The 25,630-nt window shown below is 35.8% G+C and overlaps 1 protein-coding gene and 1 long non-coding RNA gene across 13 annotated transcripts in view; one reads left to right on the forward strand and one right to left on the reverse strand.

Moving 5' to 3' along the window:
• Positions 1–10,594, forward strand: part of LOC145962758 (uncharacterized) — a 107,572-nt gene extending 96,978 nt beyond the window's left edge. For 6 of the 10 annotated variants that reach the window (XR_014435949.1, XR_014435941.1, XR_014435958.1 and 3 more), the window contains one exon: positions 6,383–10,594. This is a non-coding gene — a long non-coding RNA (uncharacterized LOC145962758). The remainder of the gene's footprint in view (positions 1–6,382) is intronic. The other 4 variants (XR_014435947.1, XR_014435944.1, XR_014435945.1 and 1 more) reach the window with 3 other exon arrangements.
• Scgdelta (sarcoglycan delta) overlaps positions 1–25,630 on the reverse strand; it is a 294,591-nt gene that overhangs the window by 102,046 nt on the left and 166,915 nt on the right. The gene's annotated exons all lie outside the window — the stretch shown is intronic.

Below are 25,630 nucleotides of genomic sequence, written 5' to 3' on the forward strand. Positions count from 1 at the left end.
TATACTTGGAATATGAGTGCATCCATTACAAGGTATGTTCTTATAGTTCGATTCCTATAGGTTTATTGAGAATTTCTGAAGGTGCACATTTTATGCAAATGAGAATACGAGATACGGGCGCTCCTGTTTGACGGCGTTTCTCCGATTCGCGGCGGGGAATAATTGCGTGCGAACGACGCAATTACGTAGATCGATTTGAATAGCCTCGATTTATTTACCCATCCCATCGGTGATTATATCGCGATAAAACCGGTTTACAATATCGTACTTGGTGAAAATTACGCGGTTAATGGCGTGACATAATTTATGCAGCACGTGGCAATAATGCGGTGCCTATTCAAATTAATTTCAAATTTGCATTATCCTACGCAAATATTATAGGGATGCGAAATATCAATATACTACGCTAATATATAAATATTTTTAATTTTTATATGTTAATCTTGTTTAATAATTATTGATTTCTTACCTCAAAGAGTTAAAAGTTGTCGAAAAATAATTAGCATCTCTTCCTCTCCAATATGGATGGAATAAAATTTTACGATTGAATCGATAGAAATAGCAGCTTCTGTAATCTGTCCATCTCTGTTTTATGGAAGTGGCAAGCAATGGAGAGGCAAGTCGTGCGCACAAAAAACTTTAATCGGATTGCACGGGAGAGTGCTTCGTGTTCGTATTAAAAAGCGTAAAAGTTTAACTTCATTGACAGTAACAACCACATGCATTTAACACTCGATTTGAGAAAAAGATGAGCGAAAAAGAATGAGAGAATGAGAAAATAATTGTAAATCTTTTAAAAACGAGAGATATTAATTTAATAACATTTTTATTCGTGATTATAATTTCTTCATTACAATAATTACAAGTTTTTTACGTATCATAAAAATATTTTAATTTGCAAATTATACATTTTTTTATCAAGAATTCATATATAATTATACGTAATTACATATTACGTCACCAATCGGATGTGAAAATAGAACGATTAGAATAATGAAGAGGTCCTAAATAGAATCCTTAATCGCTTCATCGATTAATTCTACGCGATAGATCGAATGCCATTACTAATGTCACGAAAGAGAGAAATCGAAATTATTCAAATTAATTTCTCGATGACTAGTTCATCGAATTCGATTCGAGCCATTACATGTAAATAAGTCATCGATCTCTCTGTAATGTCTGTTTAGTCTGTCTCTTTGCGATTGCTCATCTCTCTCTTCCCCCACTGTCTCCTATTAGCAACACGCCTCTTCTCTCTTATCCTCATCCTTATTTGTCTATCTAAACGTTGTTTTCTCCCCTTCCCTTCTTCTCTCACCTTCTCTCTCTCTCTCTCTCTCTCTCTCTCTCTCTCTCTCTTAGATTCCTAAGACCTCAAAGCCCAAGGTTCATCTTAATTACAGTTGTCTCGAGTCAATCTGGATGGTAATTAACTTGCTTGCCCGCATCCCCGGGTTACTTTAGAGAAATGAGGATCATCTTCTCCTTTACCTCACCTCCCTCTCTCTTTATCAAATACCTATGAGATGCGAAAGACTAGTAAAAAGAAGCGATTTCAAAAATTTCGTAGAAGCGATTGGGGAAAAAATATGCCAAGAGCGATCAGCAGACAGATGTTAATGAATGTTGATTTACGCGTGGTTGCTGTGAAATTGACGAACAGATTTTGCGAGATCGTAAGATAAACAGAAAGAGAGCGAGAGAAAGAGAGCACATCTACATTATTAAAGTATACCGAAGCAGAATAGAAAAGGTATGATGGAGAACAGGGGGTAGCGGCCGCAGGAGGGCAGGAAATTGCAGCTAAACAAGCGTGGCGGGGTATAAAAGGATGATTTTGCATGAAAACAAGCGGTAAAGGCGGATTAACTATTCGCGGCTCGAAAACGACAAAGAAAAAAGAATCACGTTGCTTGCATAATAGCGGACTTTACACTCTGTTCCCCCTCCTTCTCTCTCACTTTCTTTCTCTTCCGGAGGAAAAACCGTTTCAGAAAAAGAGTACACACGGAGAGCTATCTTTATAAATGACTTCGCTGAGTGTACGGCGAGTCTTAAAATACGTCTCTCCTGTTTCTCTCCTAACTTTCTAAATTGAAGGATCTTTATTAAAGCGAATCTCTATCGACCAGTCAAATTTTACTAGTAACCTCTTTCTATCTAGGATTTTAATTTGATCTGCTCAGAATAGCGACACTCTCGGTAACTATAATTAGCGCCTTAATCTTGGTACAGCAATCCCGACCGTCCTTTAAGCTATATATTTAGTTTTATAAATAACTATCCCAATTGAAAGATATTCTTCAATTATATATAATGATGTTAAATATCATGTTATATATTTATACATTCTGCATTTCAGCTACATCAAATTTAACTTTTTTATGACTATGTTCTTCCTATTAGCTATATTCTTCCTATATTTAACTATATTAAACTTAAATATTAGGAATATTTCTCATATATCAAATCGTTTTAGATTGATATTTCACATCATCGTGATTTTGTGAGTTGAGAATTGTATTTTCGCCGTTTTAAGCTGGCCAATTTTCTGATCTGAGCGAGCGGTTCGATTACGGTGGCACACATGCGTGTAGCATCCGTTGCTCACGTATTAAGCGCGTCAGAACTTTATGGATAAATTATCTATTAGTTGTTTGACCCCTGGCCTTTCGGCTATATTTCCCAACCCTTCGCTGGCAACCGGTAAATAATCCACATTACCTAACGATGTCACGGATCTGCGATACATCGGTTCGAGCGATAACATACGGCACTCGTGTTCTCTCTTTCTCTGTTATTATTCTCGGTCGTACCCATACAACTTTTCACTCCCCTCTGCTTTCATAAATGAATATTTACAATTTCACGGGGGTGTTAAAAAATTGCCGTCCTCACGCCATAAACTATAATTCACCGTTTCGGTAACAGTATTTTTATTTGCCGTTCGACTGGAGATAAATTCAAATTCAATCGAGAAATGCATTTACAAATTTATTTTTACGGTATACATTATATTGGGGAAAATCAATACACGTATTATTTCGAATAAACGTCGAATTATAATTGGAAAGTAGAAGAAATTACATCTTCCGTGAACATCCGACGATTTATATTTTGTAGAATATAAAAAATGACATTATTCATTTAAATTGAATACTTCATCCCTTTTGAAATTCCAGTTTTAACGTGATTTTCGTGGAAAATTGACTTTTCTCTCATCGCATAATGAGATACCGGATATTCCCCAGATATAATTCACACGCGCGTGCGTATGTACGTATGCGTTTATACGTGTGTGACGAATAACAATAAGAAAAGTTACGCGACGACATACCACAGGGAAATATCGACTACGTCGGCGGACGCGTCGAGCGCGTAAAATATAGAGGTCGAAGTTTCCACTATGGGGAGCTTTCGCGAGGATCAGCCTTGCGACCGGGGGTCTCGAGTCGGGGTCGCAAGTTCACGTTCGTGTTGTGAAATTGCCGATCGGGCCGCGTACACGACGAACGACGACGGAGCGAGCAGGCTCGCGTGTCGGGCTGCAGGTGCCGTTACATAGGCCCATACATAATGCATAATATCAAGACTTTCCCAGTCGTTTCACGGCGAGCTTTCAATCGCGTAAGCCTCCCCTTCCGTTTGCCAGCCGCATCGCAGACCACACACGAGTGGCCACGTCTCTACCCTTCGACCCTGCGCGTACCTCGTCGATAAAATTTTACTCTATCTTGCTGCCAACATCCTATCCACCGATCTTTTTTTTCCGGATTTCTCTCCACCGATAGCACCGATTCTGAAGCACGGGAAACTCATCTGATAAGGTGATGTTATCAGGAATCTTTAACAATCGTTCTTTAACAATCGACGATGAGACTTTAATTTTATTTGCAAAGGTCAATCTTCTCGCCAATTCAAAAATTACGAATATTTTATGAACCTTTATATATTTTTATTTTTTAGTAGATGTGTGTAGAAATTTTCAGTCGCCGAAAATTGCTTTACAACATATTCAATCCCTGAGAAAAATTTACTTTATTAATTTTACAATATCTTTCTCTCCCTCTCTCTTTGTCTCTCTCTCTTTTCCTCTTAAACTTGTGTTGCCTTGTTTCAAAGCTACGCATGTCGTTGTCGCTTGCTGATGTGAAACGACACGCTAATTAAGCTCCGAATGTACCGCCGCTTAATGAAGCATCGCGGACTTCGTGTCTTTTCACTCCGGAGTTATTAGGTAAGCCGTGCTCAAGACTTTGATTACTTCAGTCTTCAAAGGAACCAGCCGTGGTTTCGTTAGCGAGAACTGCGCAATAATTATGCGATATCAAGCTTCCGCCTCAGAAGGTGATTCGACGACCTGCCTCAAGTTCGCTTTCAGATCTCCCATTAGGCAGGCCAAGATTTTGCCTTTTAGCGCCGTGATGCATTTCGAATGCAGGACAGTCGAGAAATTTTTGGTGAATATGTGGAATATACGAGAATGTTATTTTAATGACGCTATCTCGTTTTAAAATAATGTGCTATACGTGTAAAATCCAATGCAAAATACGTGCATTACATATTAACTTATTATATATATATTCGAATATATTGTAGTATATAAGTTTAAAAAGCTATGTCTCCGTTTGAAAAATTATATTTTTCTAAACATTACGTAGAATTGTGTCATTGTTAATTAATTATTAAAATTCTTGTTACTATCTTACTATTATACTTTTGTTACTATTGTACTTTTACATGAAATGGCATTTTTTTAAGTATATATCGAAAAGCAGATGCAAAAATACAATTGAATCTTTAAACAAGTAAACTTCCAATGGAAATAATTTGACACACTAATTTGTGAAAGCTTTTTAACTTTTTCTAATTCATTTATTTACTCGCATTTACTTTTTATTAGAAAAAAATTTTTATAAAATATTGCCTATTTTTTAATAATAGTTTTCAATTGATTTTCATTCATAATTTATAAATTGAAATTAAACGACGAATATCGGACAATACATAATCGATATTTATATGCTTGCTAAGCAACAGAATTTGATTTTTGTGAAAAAATATTTTTGAATGTATTCGGAAGAGAGAAATACGAAAAAGGGAAAAGATTCAGGACAATTCGTTTCGACAATATATTCGCGACTCGCCTTTCTGTTAACGGAATGTCCACCCGGCATTTTACTTAAGCACCATTAAGAGAAAACTATTATTTTATTTTACTTTTTTTTTCGTCATCAACTCCGTCTCTCCTGTCGGAGTACAAGATGCGCAAGAGCCGGAACTCGTTAATGATGCTTCAGTAAGACAACTTTTTCTCTATATTGAGACACGCGAGATCATTTAAACGATGTTGATTCAAATATTTGAAAAAATTAAAAGTTGCGTCGCTCGTCGAGAGCAATGAAAATTTGTAAATTGAATTATGACGAATATGCAAAAATACAATTCAAATATTATATAGATGATATATTTTTATATTTAATACAATATTATTTTAGACAAAGAAATTACACTTATAACATATATTTGTTTCTCTCATTTATTGTATAAATTCATGCGCGCACACAAGACAAATGAGAATTTATTTATATCTCCAAAAGGCAAAAAATGAAAAATCCAACATGCAAATATGAGCTCGTCGTATGGAATAACTGAAAATTAAATGCACGACGAAATGTAATTGCATTCGTGCATATGATATTAAAAAAGTAAACATACTGTCGAATTTTAATTAATACTATATTAGATTACTGCATATTTTATATTAATTAATTACAGATAAACGGTTTAGAAAAATTAAGATGCGACTGAAATTTAATTATTATTATATTATTAGTAATCTCTATGAGGATCATAATTTCATAATTTTATAATTTGTTTCGAGAAAATCCAAATATCGAAAGCTAAATTAATATGTGACACGCTTTTATAATATCTCTGATTTCGCTCTGATAATTTGATCATATCTGATCAAACCCGATATTATCAAATTAACGTTATAATCTATTTTCACTGGATATATACTATATAATCTATTTTCTATTTAATATTACAATCTATCTTCATCGGGTTCATTTTAAAATCACAAATCATTAAAATAATTGATTTTTTAACATTTTAGTAGAGTCCCAAAAAGTATACAAATTCTTATTGTCATACTTTATTTTCTGCTTGCACGATAAACAAAGTCTCGCAATAGTAATAATGAGATGGTTTTGTGTGTTTGTCTTTTTGCTTTAATTATAATAATAATCATTTATTCAGAGATTATTGTTTTCGAAAATTATATAACAATAATTCTTCGAAATTCGAGAGTTAAAAATCTCTGATATCATTTCATTCAACGATCTAATATTCATGATTTCTGATTGTTATTTTACAGTTTTGCGTCATTATCTTCTGACTTCACTATACCGTTGTGCGCTCTAAGATGGCGACGTAATGATCCGGAGAAGAATACGACCGAGCTCGTCGTACTAAAACGTTGTCGTGAAAGTGAGGAATTTGATGCGCGGAAAATACCACGACAAAAAGGATTGAGCTGAAAGCACGGATATTAAGAATAATTCGATGGTATGAGGAGACGAGAGGAGAGGAAAAGTGACTAACTGGGCGAGCACAAAGACGCTAACTTAATTGTTGGCAAATGCGGCCGCGTGACAATTTTTCCAGTCGTTATAAACGTATATCACGTTTCGCAGATTGTCGGTACTTTCGCGTTTAACGGCATTTTACTTTTATTCCTCACAACTCTTCGTTATTTCCACTTATAGCAGAGCAAAAAGAGATAGGTAGATAAATAAAGAGAAAAAGAAAGAGACAAAAAAAGTACAAAAGTAAAACGCAACGCGTGTATGCGATAAATTACCGTCATGAAACTTCTTGAAGACATCTCCGAGAGAGAAATGGTTGAATTTTTCCGACGCGCGCAATATGAGAGCACAGGGGGTAATGATGCTGAATGAAATTGCACGACAATCGAATGTTGAATGGTACACTTTAATGAGATTTTCACGTCGTGTTATTTATATGTGTCTAATGTGCAATCACCAAATTATTTTTGCGCGGTTATTCATGCATGTGCCGATAGAATAGACAGGAAATTCGAACCATTGATATCAATTAATTCACCCATTGCATTGAAATTAAATGCTGATTTTCCTATATATATATAATTAAGTGTCAATTAAATTTTTAATATTATTCTGGATGAGTGCGTAATAAAGAGACCAGAGAGAGAGAGATTTCCCATTGGAAAATTTATATTATTTTGAATACAATTTTACACACGATGGTAAATGGCATGGCACAAATATTGAATTTGGAAAATAATAATAGCTATTAAAATATTATAAAAAAACGTGATATTATACATATATTATAAAATATAATATTATTTAAAAAAAGAGAAATAGATTTATATAAGATAACCATTCAAGGGGGAAAAATCTATAAATTAGAATTCCCAGAGTTTATAAAGTCCAATGTTATTGCTTTGCATACCCTGTAATCCACTGAAATGTCGTGTCTAGCGGCAACTCGCCAAACTCGTCGCAACAACACTAATTAGCTTAGCAGTAATGCTTCGTTGTAGAAATTTCGCATTGTTATTCTTTCATTTAATAATACTGTATTATGTCAAAAATAGTTCAAAAGTACTTGTGCGATACCAATACTTTCACGCTAAAATATCTTATATTTGCAAAACATACAAGAACGTATGTCTGTCTCATTGCAAAAAATTTATTTCGTTGAAAAAAGAAATAAAATATATTATAATTAGATTAATAGATTATATACGATGGAAAAATTATATACAAAATCTCTTGTGAGTACAGGCATATAATTTCCTTAATCATGATTTCGCGATTCGATTGTGCCGCACATGTACATATGTACATGTAAGTTACGCAAGTAGCTGGAAGGCCAAGGAATTAGCCACGCACCTCGTAATCCCTGTTGTCACCACTTCCTTTTTCCTCGTATTCGTGATTGCCTTCCGCTTGACATGAAAAGAAAGCCAACGACCGGAAGTATGCAAGAAAGCTCACGCTGTAACTCGAGGCCGATGACAGCGTCAGCGGTGCCGAGCCGCAAGAAATGTTCGTCTTACGAAGAAGGAAGGGGTTGACGCGCTGGTACGAACTTCCTCGAGATTTAGCAGGGCTCTTAAGCGCGCGCGTGCCCTCGCGACGCCTCGAAATTAGGTACATCCACGCGAGAAGATTGATTAAATATTCATTTGCAGCGAGTGGCACGACCCGCTCGGTTTTTCACTCCCCCTCGTTCCCTTTCAACTCCTTTCTAACGCGCGGCCACTTTTCCCCCTTTCTCCCTTTCATTATTTCCTCTCTCACTCTTGCCACACACTCGAGCTGTTATATTCGCGTGCGTAGTTTATTGGCCATAACTCCGGCACGACTACAAATCGCCGTACCCCCTACCCTTGGCATTAATGCTCGCACGTAGAAAACGAAGAGGGAAAGAGGAACGAAGTTGTGTGCGCTCGTGCTTGAAGGCATGTCGTGCGAAAATGTGTGCTGTAGGTGGTACATGTTTGTTGTACATATTTACGTGTGTGAGAAACAGTAACGTCTTGTAGAACGAACAAAGGAAAAGGTGCTTCGGGATCCTCTCCCGTTTCCGCAGGAATGAAAAATTTTTTTCCAGATATGAATAATATTTTGCGCAGTGAAACATTCTATCTATAAAACAACGTCTACATTATGCGAGATTAAAATAATGAAAATAAATACTAACTAACAAAATATTTTCTTTTGTATGAACGATAATATATAACAGATAATAATACATTTTCATGTTTGCTCTTATAATTAATGCTTTTCATGTATTTAATATAAATTATTATTTTAATTAAAATTTGCAACCTTGTTTCACTGCATTTGAGTGAAATATTATTTTTATCTATTACTTTTTACCATTGTATTTTATAAATTATTTAACATATAATAAAAATTTCAAACCGTTTCGAAAGCCCAGAATGTGAAGACTACGAATCTAGATCAAATTGATTGATACATTTATACAGAGTGTTTTATTTAAATTGTAAACAAGTTTTTCGTATATATGCTCAAGAAATATTAAGATGCAGTAACTAATTTTTTAGCATTTTTTGACTTTACATGATACACATGCAGCATTAATGAAGGCTGAATCTCTCAAGAGGCAAGATGGCAAGAGAAGCATCCATTTTTCAGGAAATAAAACCATGTGTGTTTTCTCTATATGATCAATTCTTTTTGTCATACTGCATATAAGTATTATGACAAGCTCATAAAAAATTAAATATTTCAAGATATTTGATATTTTTTATTCTGATATGTATAATGTCGTATATCATATTCTATCTGTCACATGAACCTTAAAATATTTTTTTTTTAATGTTGAGAAAGAGCAAGAAACCAGACGATTGCGAAAGATTATCGTGTTGATCTACAATGGTCGCAAGGAGGTCTCCTATAATATATTGTTTTTACAGTAATTACGAAGAGAACCTTTAATCGGGGCTTAGGGGGCGACATTATTTTCCCATTTTGACTTATGCCATGATTATGCGGCGCGAGAGAAGAGAGCGGAGGGGAGGAGGGAAAGACTGAGTAGGATCGTTTCTGCGGAGGTGAGGAAAATCGTTCATACTCGCTTAACCTGATTACGAAGCGCGCCGCACCAGATTTAAATCAACCTGCTTTCGTGACCGATGATTAATTTTGCATATTATTTGCCCGCGGCAAAACATTCTTTCCACGCGAACATGCTTAACTCGCGAGTTCTCTATACTAATCTTTCGAAGAAGGTTAACGTCACTGCCTTGGCCCGTAGCTTTCCAGGACAATAATCGCAAAATGAAAGAAATCCATGTCATGCAGCCTTTTCCACTGCGGATTTTACGTAAAACCGGAGTTCTTTCGGTGTTTCATTATCTTCGTTTAATTGCGCTGGCGGTACGATCGACACATGTGCCTCGAACTTTGAGCCATTGCAATATTGCAACTTGTAGAATCAATATCGCAAGTAAGTTTAACACGGCGAGTGGACATTGGAACAAATTGATCACTCATATGGCTGCTCGCTCGTGCAAATTTTATTAATGATTTTAATCGCACGAGTTCGCGATGGATTTACTCCGTTCGAAAATTATAACAATTTGTCCTTGAGAAATTGTAATTCCCTAATTTGGCGATATTTACCTAATTTTGTAAAATGTATTGCGCATCTAGCAGTTTGACAATTTTAATAATCAATTTATATGCTCTACTTTTTTAAAATTAAAAAGAAGCCATAATAAGTCGAATGTTTGAATTGTGAATATGTATTACAAGAATGTAATAGTATTGCGAATTTTTTATACGAACTTTATAATTTTCATAACAGCTTTGCGTTATGAAAATTGTATATAATTATATAATTACATTATTGGAAAAGATTGGAGATGATATCATATTCGTGAAATAGGCGATAGAGAAAGCCTCATTAATACTGTATATAAAAAAAGTGAATAAAATCTATAAATAAAATCTGTATACAGATATAAAGAAAGCTGATGTTTTGATTTATTTCTTACTAATAGTAAATTTTTTACACACGCAAATTATTAATTATTAATTTTAAAAAGACTATTAAAACCTTAAAAAAGAAAAATTGGATAATTGATTCATTACTCCAAATAAAAATAATAAATATCAGATTTATTAAATCAAAATTTGACAAATAAAATTTATTCTTGTGTTTCATACTCGTAAGATAAAAATATGTAAAATTTGTTACACGTATAATATGTATAATGTATAATTAATTATCATTTCTCACTTTTAAAATTTTACTATTATGTATAAAAGAAATTCCGACCTTAATAAAACAAGAAAATAAAAGTAATTATAATTCATAACGTAGCTGAATTTCATTATACTAATTTATTCAAATCAAAAGAAAAATTCTCTTGATTCATAAACGTCACATAATTTCATTTCTCTCGGAAAATAGAAATTAGACTCTTACCGAAAAAATATAATAAATTAATTTACATAAATAGTTTCTCTTGGTAGAAATATAATACATTTCGTTTTTCATGTAAAACGTTAAACTTTATACCCAATGATAAATAATACATGTCCATTTATCAAAATTAAAATTTGAAATATGAAATAGAGGATATTCAGTGTGTGTGAATATTTTTCTATAACAAAATATTAAATATAAAGCGGCAACAAATTAATTATTATACTGTGTATGACTTGCGTTTATAGCTGTATTTTTGATATTGTTGATACGTGTGTCGTCATTTGCACGGCAAGACTCGAAGGTCACAGCAGTCTCTGTCAGTCTCTGTATATCATTGGATTATCCTTCGAGAATTCCGATCATTTTCTATGATTATTATAATTAGTGATTAACGAATCGTAAGAGTATGTAAAACTATTTTAAAGTTTATTCATTTATGATTGAAAACGCAACGGTAATTATAATATATCGCTTCATTCACATATCTTTTGGATGATAATTATTTTGTTAATATTTTGATTCAAATATATTCTTACGTTTAAAAATTGTTCTGTCATTTTTAGATTAAAAACATGCTTTAAGGACTCGTAGAATCAAATACTTGAAATAATAAAAAGACGTGATATATATTCAATTCTTCATTAATAATTAATCTGAAATTCAAGCTAGAAAATATATCGCATAAATTTTTATTGTAGTTCGTTAAATATTTGTAACAAATTAACAACAAATTAACTGTTTTAGATTATATGGCCTTCGTTTTTCGCAGCGTACAACGCGCTATTATTTACATATCGTGGTCTTGTTATCATTCACATTGCGAGACTCAAGTAAAGGCAGTGACACTAATGACTGTGTCATTTCTTTAGACACGACATAACGAGTACTAGGCTAATCGCAATTATTCATGATTATTAAATTAAAGATTAACGACTCATAAACGTATTAAAGCGACGGCTACTTATCGAAATACAACTAAACATTTTCTTTATTTATTAATTTGTAAAATAAAAATAAACCATTAATTTCGCACGATTTATTCTATAAAAAAAGGTTTTAACAAAGTCTTGACCGATACTCGCATTTTTTACTTTCTTACAATATAACTATATTTATTTTCGCCAATGAATTGATAGAAGGCTCACCTGAAAAGGTTATCTGGAAGGGGAAACTAAGTATCCAAAATACAACATTGCCATAAGTCGTCAATGACTCACGTATTATTGTCATTTGTACAGTGAGAGTCGATCGAGACGGTCGCGGGATCAGCCGCTCTGTGTTTCGATGAATTATCTTTCGAATTACGCTTAGTTTCTATTATTTCGATCATATGTGACGCACGCATTTGATGCGTGAACGTACATAATGCGTCATGGATTTTCAGTGTGTCGCGAATATTTCGACGCGTCTTCGCGTGATATCCGAAATCGAATTCAACAGTATTTAAAGTATCGTAAAGTGCGGGAGTGCCGTTCAAAGTGTCGCGCGTGTGAATCAACGGACCCTGACAACCTGAGAGGAGGAGGAGGAGGAGGAAGTATAGGAAAGACATCTTGTGCTGGCGGAGCAATTGGGGTGAGTAATTTATATTATTTGTATATGAATAGTATAAATCGCATCTGCACGAAATTTGAATTGCATGATTAATGACATCATTTAATTTAAATAATTTAAACGAGAAAAAATTAGGTAAAGAAATCCTTTTATAATTTCAATTAAAAGTTATAATCCTCTATAAAAGTTTCTTTTGATAAGAAGTAAAATCTTGTCAGAAGTTATGAAATTAATCTATTAAATATTAGCTTTAAATTTTTTGAAATATTTTTGAAATTATTTTGGACGCTACTACAATTCGGATTTTCTGTTTGTGTGTTGCGGATTAACTTTAGCTTTTCAATATAGTCAATTCCGCTGTTGCGCTGTTGATCGACCAGTGAGTGAGAAATTTTTATTTTATTTTGAGGTAGCAGATTTCTGTGAAAATTGTATCATATAGATCCATTGCTTTAAAATGGATGGGCTAAAGATTAGGCTGAATAAAGTTCAACAGATTCTTCCAGTATGCATATACATGACAAATATAAATGAAAGAAAAATAAAAAAACATATGAGTTATATTTTTATATAATTTCTTTATATAAGAACGCATCAATGGTGATTAATTGTAATAACTTATTTTTATAATGCACGTCGATTTTTTTATCTTAATTTTTATGACCTATCCATTTATATCAATCGGTAATTTTATATATCGACAACAATTTCGATAATTATCCGAAAAATTTATATGATAATTTTTGACAGAAATGAAGAAATTCTTAATAAGTCGAATATATTAATCAGAATCTGACAGATTTACAAGAATGTAATAATGTTACATGAATCCCAAACGCATTTGTATTAAATCGTTATTGCGTTTCGAAAATGTAAACTATAATTTAATTGTAGAAACTGTAATTTAATTTAACTGTATTTTCTTGTGCCGCGCGGCGTTATAATTTTATATTATGCAAAAGTATTGAAGTCACAGAATGATATCGTGTCTGTGGAAATGACAGTATAAAAAGTGTCATCGTTTTACATGAATTAACTTTATAGTAGTTATTATAGTAGAGTGTGCTGCATAACAAATTTCGTGTAAGAAATTCCTTTCAATTGATATTTGTTCTTACACAATTTAACAAAAAGAAATTTTTTTAAAATAATTAATATTCCCCTTATAACTTCGTTTACGCTCAATACGATTTTGATCTAAGAAATATTTTATCTCTTTACAATTTGGATGAATTTGTAATTACAATTATATAAAAAGAAATGCTATTTTATAACGTATCATAGTTATGTTATATGATGTTTTTACTCAAAATTAAATATGTAAGAATTTTCTTAAGAGAAATTTGCTATAAAGATTAAAATTAATAGGTTTTTAAAAGGCTATGAAATAATATTACGTTCTTTCTTAAATTAAAAAAGAAAATTATTTTTTGTTAAATTGTGATGTATCATAAATGAATCAATTATCATGAAATGAAGTCAAATAATTCAGAATCATATTTACACAATATATTTTCCATATTTTAAAACTATGAATTATTAATTAATCATAATAAAATAATTAATAGTAATTTAATTAATAATGAAATATTATATACATCTCTAGATTAAAGATTTAAACTTTCAAATAACAAGAGATATGATGCATAGAAAAATAAACATTAAGAAACAAGTACGATAACTAAAAAACATTTGTTAAACTTTAAACGAATCTGTCACGTCGCTTAGTAATTCGATCTTTTCCGCCCAATGCAGTATGGCGAAACTTTGACCGGATTAAGTTTGTGTCCGTAGTAGAGCTGTGCTAGTTAATTGGAGCTTACGTCGCATCGTAGTCCTGCCGCGTGCTAAGCAAGTAAACGGAAATGCCCTATATTAACGAGAATCGAACCGAGATTGTCAATAGAGAGCGATCATCCGATACCTAATCCGTTTTCTCGCTCATCTAACAAAATGCAAGAATTGTTGCCAAAGAAATTATATTTCATTGAACTTAAGTTAATGATCAATGTCGTAATCACGACTCGTTGAAATAAAAAATATTAATAAGACCTACCTATAATTAATAACATTATTCTGAACCGCAATAAACATATTATTAATGATATTTTATTATTTGTACTGTCAAATATTTCGCGCGTAGAATATTTTGTTCATTATCAAATATAAATATTTCGAAATTTATCTAACATTTATTATAAATATTTCTGTATTAATGCATTCCATTTGGCGACTCGACGCGGTGACAACGAAAAATAATGCAGACGGAAGGAAAGCTGAGCGAGTGAGTCATTACTGCCCCGTGTAAATATGGACGGCAATATATGTGCGGTAACATTCATTAGCACATGAGTTACGATGAGGATAAGAGAGGGGAGAAAAATGGATCCTCTTTAAATTGCTATTTTTATCTAGTAGAAAGAAGAAATTTGAGAGAGTAAACGCGCAGTTCGAAATATGTATTATCTTTGTACCATTTAAAAATTTAATGGAAACAATTCCTTTTTGGTAAACCTCACATTTGATTTCAATTGAACGTCAAAAGAATGATTGTAACCTAAAACAACGTTCGGGTTGCAATTTAAAAAAAAAAATATCCAAATGCGTTCTGCGGTTCGATTCGAAATATCGGATACACCGACATCACTTTCAAATGTTTTTCTTTCTTTTATATGCATAATGCGTCCTTAATCCTCCCATCGCAGATTATTCCTATACGAATAATTACAGTAACATCCGAGACAAAATTCAAAATAATTTCTTTGAACGGAGAGCGAAAGGAACTCACAGAAGAATTCCGCGTTTACGTAAACGTGAAATCGTCTCTGTGAAATCCGCTCGTTGAAAAAAAAGATAAAAAGAGGCAGAAAAAAAATATGCAAAAAAAGGGAATGCCCTTTTTCCCTCGTGGAAAATGCGGGAGTGCAGAAACAAGCGACATTTATGCACGCGCCGCGAACATCGCATGGTGGATACGACGACGCTATAGAAGAAAGTGCGGCGGGGGAGAAGGCGGTAAAAAAAGGGACAAAAGATGAGGGAGATGATGTTTCAGTATTGCGCGTTGGGTGGGAGTGGAGAGATAACATAGGAGTAACGGAAGAGAGATTTAATTGGGTTACTCGACTCGTCTCTTCAACTCGATTAAAGCATCCTCTCGCGGCGTAAACATCTTTTGAGGGAAAGCTTGCGTGTCAGAGACCGAAGAGCACTCAGAGTCGGGTAATTAGCGCTGTTGCAGTCATTTCCCGGGTTTTCCGAATAAGCGGTGATAATCTCTTTCACCTGCCCTACTCTGTCCCTCGTCTCTACCTCCGGCGCTGAGTTTCTGTGGTGTTATCGCATCCGCCGAGTGAATTTAGACTTGCGTACAGTACGTGTTGCAGTGCGTCAGAAACCCATGTTGCATAAGAGAAACATTTTATTGGATAAATACATAATTATATACTCGACTATGTAAAAATCAGAAGAATCTGAAATCGATTGGATTTTGATTAGATTCGAAGAAACAATTATGCATCGCTTGTTCCTCCGATTTCTACGGACGACAACAATGTATAAATCCGCGAGCCGTCGTCGACGACTTCAAAGACGTTAGGAACTGCGGGAGAGAGGCAGTCGGGCGAGACGCGTGTCTGCCATGCATACGAAATTCATCTAACGGAAATGAATGCACCGACAGGCGAGTGCGTTAGAAGACTGCTAAAGGACTCTGGGATGGCTTGTCGAGTCGGGTTGTCGTAACGATCACGAGAAGGGAAGCCAGTGTGCATGCATATATGTGCGTGTATATGGGTGCGTGGGTGTATGTAACCATAGTTGAACCACTGTCGACGGCCCGTGCCATGGTAATTAGTTGGCTGGCACTATGGTTCGCCTGTCTCTCTTTCCAACTGCCATAACGTCACCGGTCTCGAGAGCTTCCTCGTCCAGCTAATCCTTGATCGCTTAGACCGTGGAGTGCCGCACTGTGGCCACCGTTAAACCATCCCCTAATTTCCTTCACTGTCCACAAGGAGGTGCGATACAAGATCGTCACCTACCCGAACGAATGAACGAACAGTAAACGTGATATCGCCGTCAGTGAAACTACCACTTATGACTCGCGAAGTGCGAAAATCGCCCCAACGTCACCCCCTTACGCTCCAGGTTGATCCCCCAAGGGACGCCGCGACTTACGGATTAATTAATATTAATTGGTTTAACGTCGAATTAGTGACGGGGTATTAAAGCGAAAAATCTGAGAATCCATTAACCAAGTAGATTATTTAATTTAACGCTCGTTTCTGAATTATTGCGAATCGAGAAGAGCAAGCTAACTCTATCAGATTTAATCGTATCAATATTCGATAAATTAAAATCGATTGACGACATAGTATTGTATAACGTTACAAAGTGTCACTTTTGTCAATACACGGTGTAATAGTCCCGAAAAACATGGTACGTAAAGAGAGCTAATACTGGATTTTCGATCACACCGTCATTCGTGTACGGTAATAGGCGGGGGGTTTCGGGCTTTTGCGAAAAACGCGTGTATTTATTTTGAGCTTTCACCGGATCTATACAGAGTTGAATGGTGACCGACGCTGGATTATCGAATCCGCCATCTCGCGAAGCGGCAGTCATTGGTACCGTTTTTATATGCCAATAGAAAAGGTTCGGAGCGATGCCACTCTATTTACGTTTCGTTCCCTTGTTTCCTTCGAATTCGAAAGCAATATTCGTGGATTCTCGCCATTGAATGCCATATTTCTTGTCAACGCGATGTCATATCATTCATAAAAAGAGCCATCTCATATTTATTTCCGAGTGATACGATGGACAAGTAAAAAGTGCACAAATTATGGTTAAAAATTATGACTAAAATGCACGCGAATTATGATTCATATACACGGCATTTTTTTTACCTACCTACTTATATACGGACCACTTGACATATATATATATATATATATATATATATATATATATATATATATATGAAACATTATGTCAACATTGCACACTGTTTCATCAAGTCGCTTATTTAACTCTAATATTCTATTCAGCTATAATGAAAATAATAAAGAATTTAATTATTTAATAATTTAAAAAAATTACTTAAAAAGATTTTTTTATATATTTAATGACATAGATACAATATTCAACGAGAATTCTATTTACGAAGAGATATTTTTGATCGATCCGTACATAATAAATGGATAAAGTAATATTATGCAAGAGATTTAAAAGGAACATGCGCATCGTCAATGTCTAAAAAAATCTTCTCACAAAGTCTAAGTGACATTATCTAGTTCTAGAAGCAATTACTCGAAATAATGTAATAATTATCCGTCATTGCGGCAGCGGACACGATGAAAGAGCTCGGACTGATAGCTCTTTTCTCTTACGACAAAAGAGAAAAGCCTGAACAAGCAAGGTAGTGCTTAGATTATTTGCGACCAACATTATCATCTTTTATAATCTTATATAACATGACATATTCGACACTTATTGAAACCGAGTAGAGTTACACATTAAAAAGAAGAATTAAAATTAAAAGAAAGATCCGAGAGAGAGAGAGAGAGAAAAGAGAAAGAAAAAAAAGAACAATATTCGATTTTAAATAGTTAGACGAGTACAAATTGTATATTTATCATAATAATAATTAATTAACAAATTAATGCTGAATTACTATCTTTAGCGATACACCCAGCAAGTCTTTATTTCATTAGCCTCTTATCGTTTCCCGGCACAGCATCGCACTATTGCGGCATCATTAATGTTGCTATTGCGATTATACGTTTGACTGCTATTTCTACTACATCCCTTCTACCGCGTCGTTGTAAATTGCGCGCTTAATAGTAATTACTTGCAGTAATGGTATAATTATTCGGCGTTTTCGAGTGCGCGGCGGAAGAGCACGTCGGAGGAGCTTGAATGCCGAAGGCTCTTTTCAACCGTTGCTAGAGTGACGTTGTGGGAGAAAAAGACAAATAAGATGGAGAATTTGTAGCCGCGTGAACTAGTGCGATACAGTGCGAGAGTAACCGCGAAGTAAAGAAAGATCAAACGAACTGGAATGAGAGTAAGATATTAGCTGCATAAGAAGATTAAGTTCAAAGAAGGAGAAAATCAATGATGAATAAAAATGAAATGCATGCATTTTTTTATCGTGTAAGAAACTAACTTTAAATTGTATCTTTATACTATAATCTCGTAATAATTTATCGGATTTAAGATAATGAGAATAAATAAAGAATAGATGATGCTTCTAATATAAGAATCATCTTATATAGATATAATGTAATAATCATTAAGTTTCAAGAAAAATTTCCCCAAAAATACACGCCTAATTATTACATTTGTATGCATTTGAAATTGTTTTTATTTTCTCGCACTTTAAATTGGTACAGAGACAGAACATTGGTGCAGCGCACACAGAAAAAGGGACGTACAAAAGGGAATATAACCCTTCGTACCGGTGGTCAGAAAAAAAAGGCACCTTGTCCCATCCGCTATTTTCCTATAAGCTTTAAAAACAACTTAAGGAAACATACGATGCTCAACGTTACCCGACGATGGAAATAAAGAAGACAAGCGCGGCCTATTATTAGATTTAAACTGTTTGTTGCCTCTCTCAAGTGGCACGGCTAATTGTTCGGGGATTCAACCCGAGTCGGATATTATTATTTGCCCGTTTCTCCCTTTCTCGGCAGTTTCTTCCTTTTTTCCCCTTCTTTCCTCTCCGCCCTCCCCCTGCGCGTCCCCTCGCCCATTCTTTCTCTCTTTTCTTCGTCGCGTATCCGCATTTTCACGAGTCTCGTTTGGGTCGCGCACTACCAGGCGGTCGCGCACGTTTCACTCCCACAATAATTCCGGTGCCCGGAGAGTTTTCTCTCCCTGCTTCCATTTCCTTCCATCCACCGTGGCACGACTCGTGTCGTACGCTCGTAATTATGCGCGGCGAATCGTGCGTTTCGCATCGCGGCATTATTCGCAAATGTTTCCCGCGGCATTCTCGTCCATTTCTTCCTCGCCTTCCTTTTTTTTTCCTCTTGTACTTTCCCCCTCGCTTTTATTATTTTTTATTTCGTCCAGCTATACGCGCGTAAATATTCGAGCGTAAATATTCGAGCATAATGGATTTTTGGTGCGCGCAACAATTAATTCGCCTGCACCGGCTAACGAGTTTAGCCGATCGCCGCCGATCGCGGGGACTCGACCTGCCGCGATTGCTGCCGGCTGCGTTAAACGCAGGCCGAATTCTTGCGCCCGATCCTCCTCCCCCCGCGCGCCCTTTCGCGTCCCTCCGGTCCACGATCGATATGGAGGGCTTCTTTCGCGCTGCCTCGTTCGCTCGATTAATTTTACGTTCCCGGGAACGAAACTTCCACCGGGCGGCGGCAGCCGGCGCGAATTCTCACGGGAGAAGCTCGATCGCGAAACACCCTCGCGAATCCGCTTTTGTGTCGGCGGACTGTGTGTGAGAAAGAGAAAGAAAGAGAGAGAGACAGAGAGAGAGAGCGCATCCTGTCGTTTCCTCTCTTCTCTTCCTCAAGCTTTTGCCGACTGACACCGCGCGTTTCCGCGTTGCAACTGCAAGACGTTTACAGCCGGCCTCGTTGCGAGCTATAACAACGTCTGATTCAGCTGTCCTTTCGTGATGCCCGGCACAGCTCGCTTCAGCGCGCGAATAAAACGGCCGGGAATGCCAGGACGAGAGAGAGAGAGAGAGAGGGAGAACCTAGAACATGGGTTTACGTTTGGTCACTGACGAGCGGGCAAGTGGCGGCGAGAGGCAGGAAATGGAGGGACAGACAGGGCTGCCCGAGACGGAAGGAGGAAGGGGTGCGAAGATACCGGAGGCTTGCATCAGCGCTCGCAATCCGGAATATAAAGCAGAGGTCACTCTCAGTTCGTCGATTGCAATTGGCCGCGAGTACCACCGGAAATGCTCTCTCGCTGACGTTCTCTGCGGGCATTTTACGCGTCACGTGGGAATTTTTACGTCGACCGCAGCTTTCTCCCGATGCCTATCAACTCGTGGACGTGGACGTTGTCACCTGCATCTACGATAGATTTCCAGATAAATCGTAACGTAGAAGCAAATCAGATGCGAAACTTTTATTACGATTCATGATTCTGTGATTCATGGTTTGACATAAAATTAATTATCTGTGAATTTAACAAAGGAATAATAATTATAATCCTCCCCATTACACATGATAATGTATATATCAATTGTAAAATTGTAAACTCGTATATATCGCGACGAGAGAAATTGAATAATATAGCATCGAGATGTTCGCAGATTAATGCATGATTTTGTAATCAGACTTTCATTTTTGATCATATATTTAATATATGATTTTGATATTTTGGTTCTCTCATTGCGCACGTGCGGATTCTCTGATTTTATATGTGATGGAGCGATATTCAATAATTCTTCTTTTCCGACACGAGGAAGAAAAAGAGAAAGAAATTTCTATTAATAATTTATATCGAGCGAGAAAAAGAGAGAGGAGTGTGTATTAGGAACAAAAACGTGACTGACCTCAAATCGCGTCTTCGACGTCCTACATTCCTCGATCGGAGATTTTAAGAATAAAACACATATCACAAGAAAAAGATACAATCGATGAAATCATCGATTGTCTTATTATAAGAAATCTATAAATTACAACTTTCAATCTTTGAATATAGAAATTATGTATGAGAAAAAATATATTAGTAAATTATATTCATTCGTTATAAATATCGTTATAAATCTTAAATTTATAAAAATTGTTTACAATACTTTTCAAGAAAATATAATTATCAAATATTTCGCAATTTAAGTCACTTGAAGATCGTCATAAGTCAGAATATGTAATTGAATAAAAAGTTTTGAATCTCAGTTTTTAAGCTTCCAGTTGCTCACTCCCCCCCCCCCCCCTTTCTCTCTCTCTCTTTGTGGCCTTTTCATCTTCTATCTTCTTGAATTCCACTCAACCGAAATACATCGTAATGCGGTGCACCGCGCTTGATACAACGCGTTTCGTTACGAACGAAATTCCGCTGGCATTTTTCAAGGGTAGATTTCCATCGTGCAACGTGAAGCCGGTAGAACACGCAAATTGTATCGCTACAAGCCCACCGGCGTGTAAACGACGCCGCTATTCGCGAAGAAACATTTCGGAAATATAAAGCTTCATTACATGAACAAGATTACTGCAACGTACATTATCCGTTTGCCAGATTAAATTACTTCCTTATATCATAATGGATTTTTTATGAAAAAATACAAATGTAATATATTATTGTGTTGATACGTTAATAATAAGGTAATTTAATATTTGACAATTATTAGAGAAAGAATGAAATAAGATCTATTATATTTTCAAAAAAAATGTAACAATCCTCTTAATTTGCATAATTGAAATTCACATATTAAGTTTACACAATATATGTAAATCGCGCGTAAAATTATTAAGATAATTTAGGGGAACATTTCGATATTAATATCGAATAAATTTTTATTTTATTTCAGAATGTTTTTTATATTTTCAAAAATTCTGTAATTTAAAATTTTATATTATTTTAAATAATTAAAATTTTAAATTACAGAATTTTCTCCATGAAAATATTTCAATCTTTCTCAATACAAAAACAGATAAAAAACAGATTATTTTTATGAGTATCAACTATTTACTTTCAAATGTCTGTATTATCTCCAAATTCAGCCCTTGATTTTTCGTTTTCAAACTTCTCGCGCGATTGTTTGCCGCAATCGTAAGATAAGTTTCGCGACGCATGTACGTGAAAGAGGTCCCAAAGTGCCTCTCCGATAATGCGATTCTTCCGAGAAACTCGCGTTTCTTCGTCATGACCTGGCGCACAAAGGAAATCGCGGGTCGTGCAACGACTCGGCGCCGAGGATCCCACGTACAGTATGTGCGAAGTAGCTCGTCGAAGTAGCCCCGACTTCGCCGTTCATCCCCTGCCGCTTCTCACCCCCCTTTTTCCCTCAGCGCCCCGTCCGACCCTCTTCCGTCTTCTTGTCGGCGAGCAAGAGGCGCTGTCCGACATCGTGTAGCTTCCATGGCACATACTCTATTCACGCCCCACCAGATAGGTTAACCGCTGCCACTGCAGCCTGTACACACGCGCACACATTGATAACCGTCACCTTACACATACCATACACACGCATACGTCTGTAGGCATGTATACACAATTCTACCTTGAACGTGACTACGCTTGGCCCATCGCCGGTGATGGAGAAATTTCAACCATTTGCCCTCTCATTTTCCTTTCTCATGTTTGTACCTGTATACATGAAGGAACGTTCGCCTGTTGATGTAGAAACACATATAGCCAGTTGAGTCGCGAATGCACCGACGATGTATTATTATGGTAGCATATATGGATTACAGAAGGAATACATACTTTGGAGAAACATGGAGAACCTTCCCACGCCAATCCTCCGCCCTAACCCGTTTGTCACCATGTAGACATTAGATAGTGTCTCTATAATACTACCCCGATTAAACACCCGGCATCTTGACTCGTTTGAAACTCGGGTTATTGTACTGTTAACTCTGAAAATTAGTATATAGATACGCGCATCCGCCTCGCGCAGATTATGATAGATATTTTTCGAGGAAAATTGAAAGAGTTTCCTTATTTCATCGCGAACTTTCTAGAGAAATCTTCGCTATTTTTAAAGCAGCTTCGAAAGCCGATAAGTCGTTTATTAATTATTTTCATCTCATCAAAGTTACAGAAAATCGATAGAATAATATCGTAATCTAAAAAATTACGATAAAATAGTAACATGAACTTTCAAGTACTTTCCAAGATAGAATCAAAAATAATGATTCTTTAATAATGTTCCAATGAATAGAAATATTAAATAAACGTTCATGATTATTTAATGGCCTCATAATAAGTAATTATATCAATTTTATTAATGGAATATTATTATGTTGTTTCATTAGTTCGTCCTAAATTAATTATTTATGCCGTTAATTACGCCATTCAACATTACAGCTACATAACATAAAGAATACAAGTTTTTGATGGAGTTTGCGCCTGATCATATTTTGTACGAAACTGTTCATAACAGTTTTATATATATATATATTTTATACGCGCACATATATATATTAAATTTTCTGATAACTCCTTTTTAGAAATTCATGTATATGACTTCGAAATAAAGTTGAGAAGACGTGATATATTCGAGAACGTAAAATTTAGATGGGGAGGTAAAGTTGAATCGTAAAAAATACATACATCGACACACCCTAAATCTACGTGCATCGCTACGGCGAGAGTTCGTTCAAAGATCGAGGTTTGGAAAACGCTGGGGTCAAGATTTACTGTCGGTCGATACGCAAAGGCTTCGAATCTGTGAACGATGTTGCGTGCCCGGTGAAAAAGCCAGGTAAGACGAACGGCGAAAGAAGAGCAGGGCGTAGAACCTAAATAAGCTCGAGGGCTCGACGTCTCTCGGGCGCGATCCCTTTTCTCGCCGAAGGACGGCACCGCGCAATCCCGCTTTTAAGTCTCTTCTTCGGGCCTGTTCAACCCCCAGCGCTACCCTTCTTCATCTCTTCTCCCGGGTTAAAAGTTAAACGGGTTAGCTAAAGCAGAAATCCGAAAGAATAAGGCGCACCGACACTCGAGAAGGAAAGCCGAGAGGATTCCCATGCGTCATCGAATAATCTTGCTACTCGAAATTATTTTACCGTTGCGTAAATGCAACTTGCGCGCTGCATAACTTATTTTTCAGAAATACGTGACAGAATTTCGTGTATCGAGAGATGAAATTGAATAATATATTAATAAAATTTATAATCCTATCATTATCAATGATAAAGGTTCTTTGTACTCGTGTCCTGGATACATTAATAAAATTGCATTATTTTATTATATGAAAAAAATATAATATAATATATCTGAATATTGTATTATAACATAATAATCGCCTGTTATGGATTGTCTATAGTTTCGAGTGAAATTACAGTACATCGTTTGCCGCTTGGGATTGCAATACGTTCTATTAGCGTGCGATAATCTATTTATAAAAATCGCCGAATCAACAATCGAGAGAAATTATCGAGGGAGCGTAACGAATGGACGGTTCATCTATTAAACATTTAAGAGAAAGAGAGAAAACTCTTATTAATTTCATAAAAAATAAATTGGTTATAGATAAATTTGTGACAGTTTTATCGACGATCGGGTTAACATCCGCGCTTTTAGCACACGGAAGCTGCAGATTGGCCGACGTGTATCACTATTGACGTAGCGGTTACCGTTATCGAATTTCGCGGTCACAAAAATGGAACGGACTGAATTTTATATGGACTGTCCATGTCAAAGAAATCATAAAGAAATAAATTTCATACGTTTTGCGCGTGCGACCCCCGTGTTCAGATAGCCTCGATTCGCTTCTTATCTCTTTTGTTCCTCCCGCGCATTCCGTCGTCTGACAATCCTCGTGGGAGACGATTAACTGGAAATTGCAATTGCCGTTTGTAATAAACGAAATACTTTATTTTTCTCTTGTAACAATCAAAGATATGATATATTCAAACAACAGCGATTGAAATATGCGCCATATTTACGGGATTTTAAATATATTGCGAAATGTGACGCGAAATTAAGATAATAATATATACAGTAAAATATGGTCACCCGTAAAAATTTCTTCGATCAAACTACCATTATTAATGAAGCTTGTAGTTCACTTCGTGTTGCGATTCCTGCAAAAAAAAAGCAGAATTTATTCTCGATCGATTTGTTCGAGTTTGTGAAACGAATTTGTGTAGATATACGCTCGCATCATTTTTCCGAATCTCTAAATATTTCAGCGACCTCGTATTTCGCAATTCGCGTTTTGAATGAAAACTGCTGCGTAAACGTTAACCATCGCGCGCTTGTCCGGAAGATATATTGTCAAAGGGGATTATCTTGTGCGTAAATTCTTGCATTCGCGTTACATTGCACCGCACCGATGCAGCATCCGCTGCCGTTGCAACTCGGTGAGACAAAGTGCGGCTGTAGAGAGGACTGCCGGCTCCGGGAA

This window comes from Camponotus vicinus, unplaced genomic scaffold, assembly GCF_025532165.1.
Source record: "Camponotus vicinus isolate PSW18456_S1 unplaced genomic scaffold, iyCamVici1.0 SCAF_1, whole genome shotgun sequence".
NCBI lineage: Eukaryota > Metazoa > Arthropoda > Insecta > Hymenoptera > Formicidae > Camponotus > Camponotus vicinus.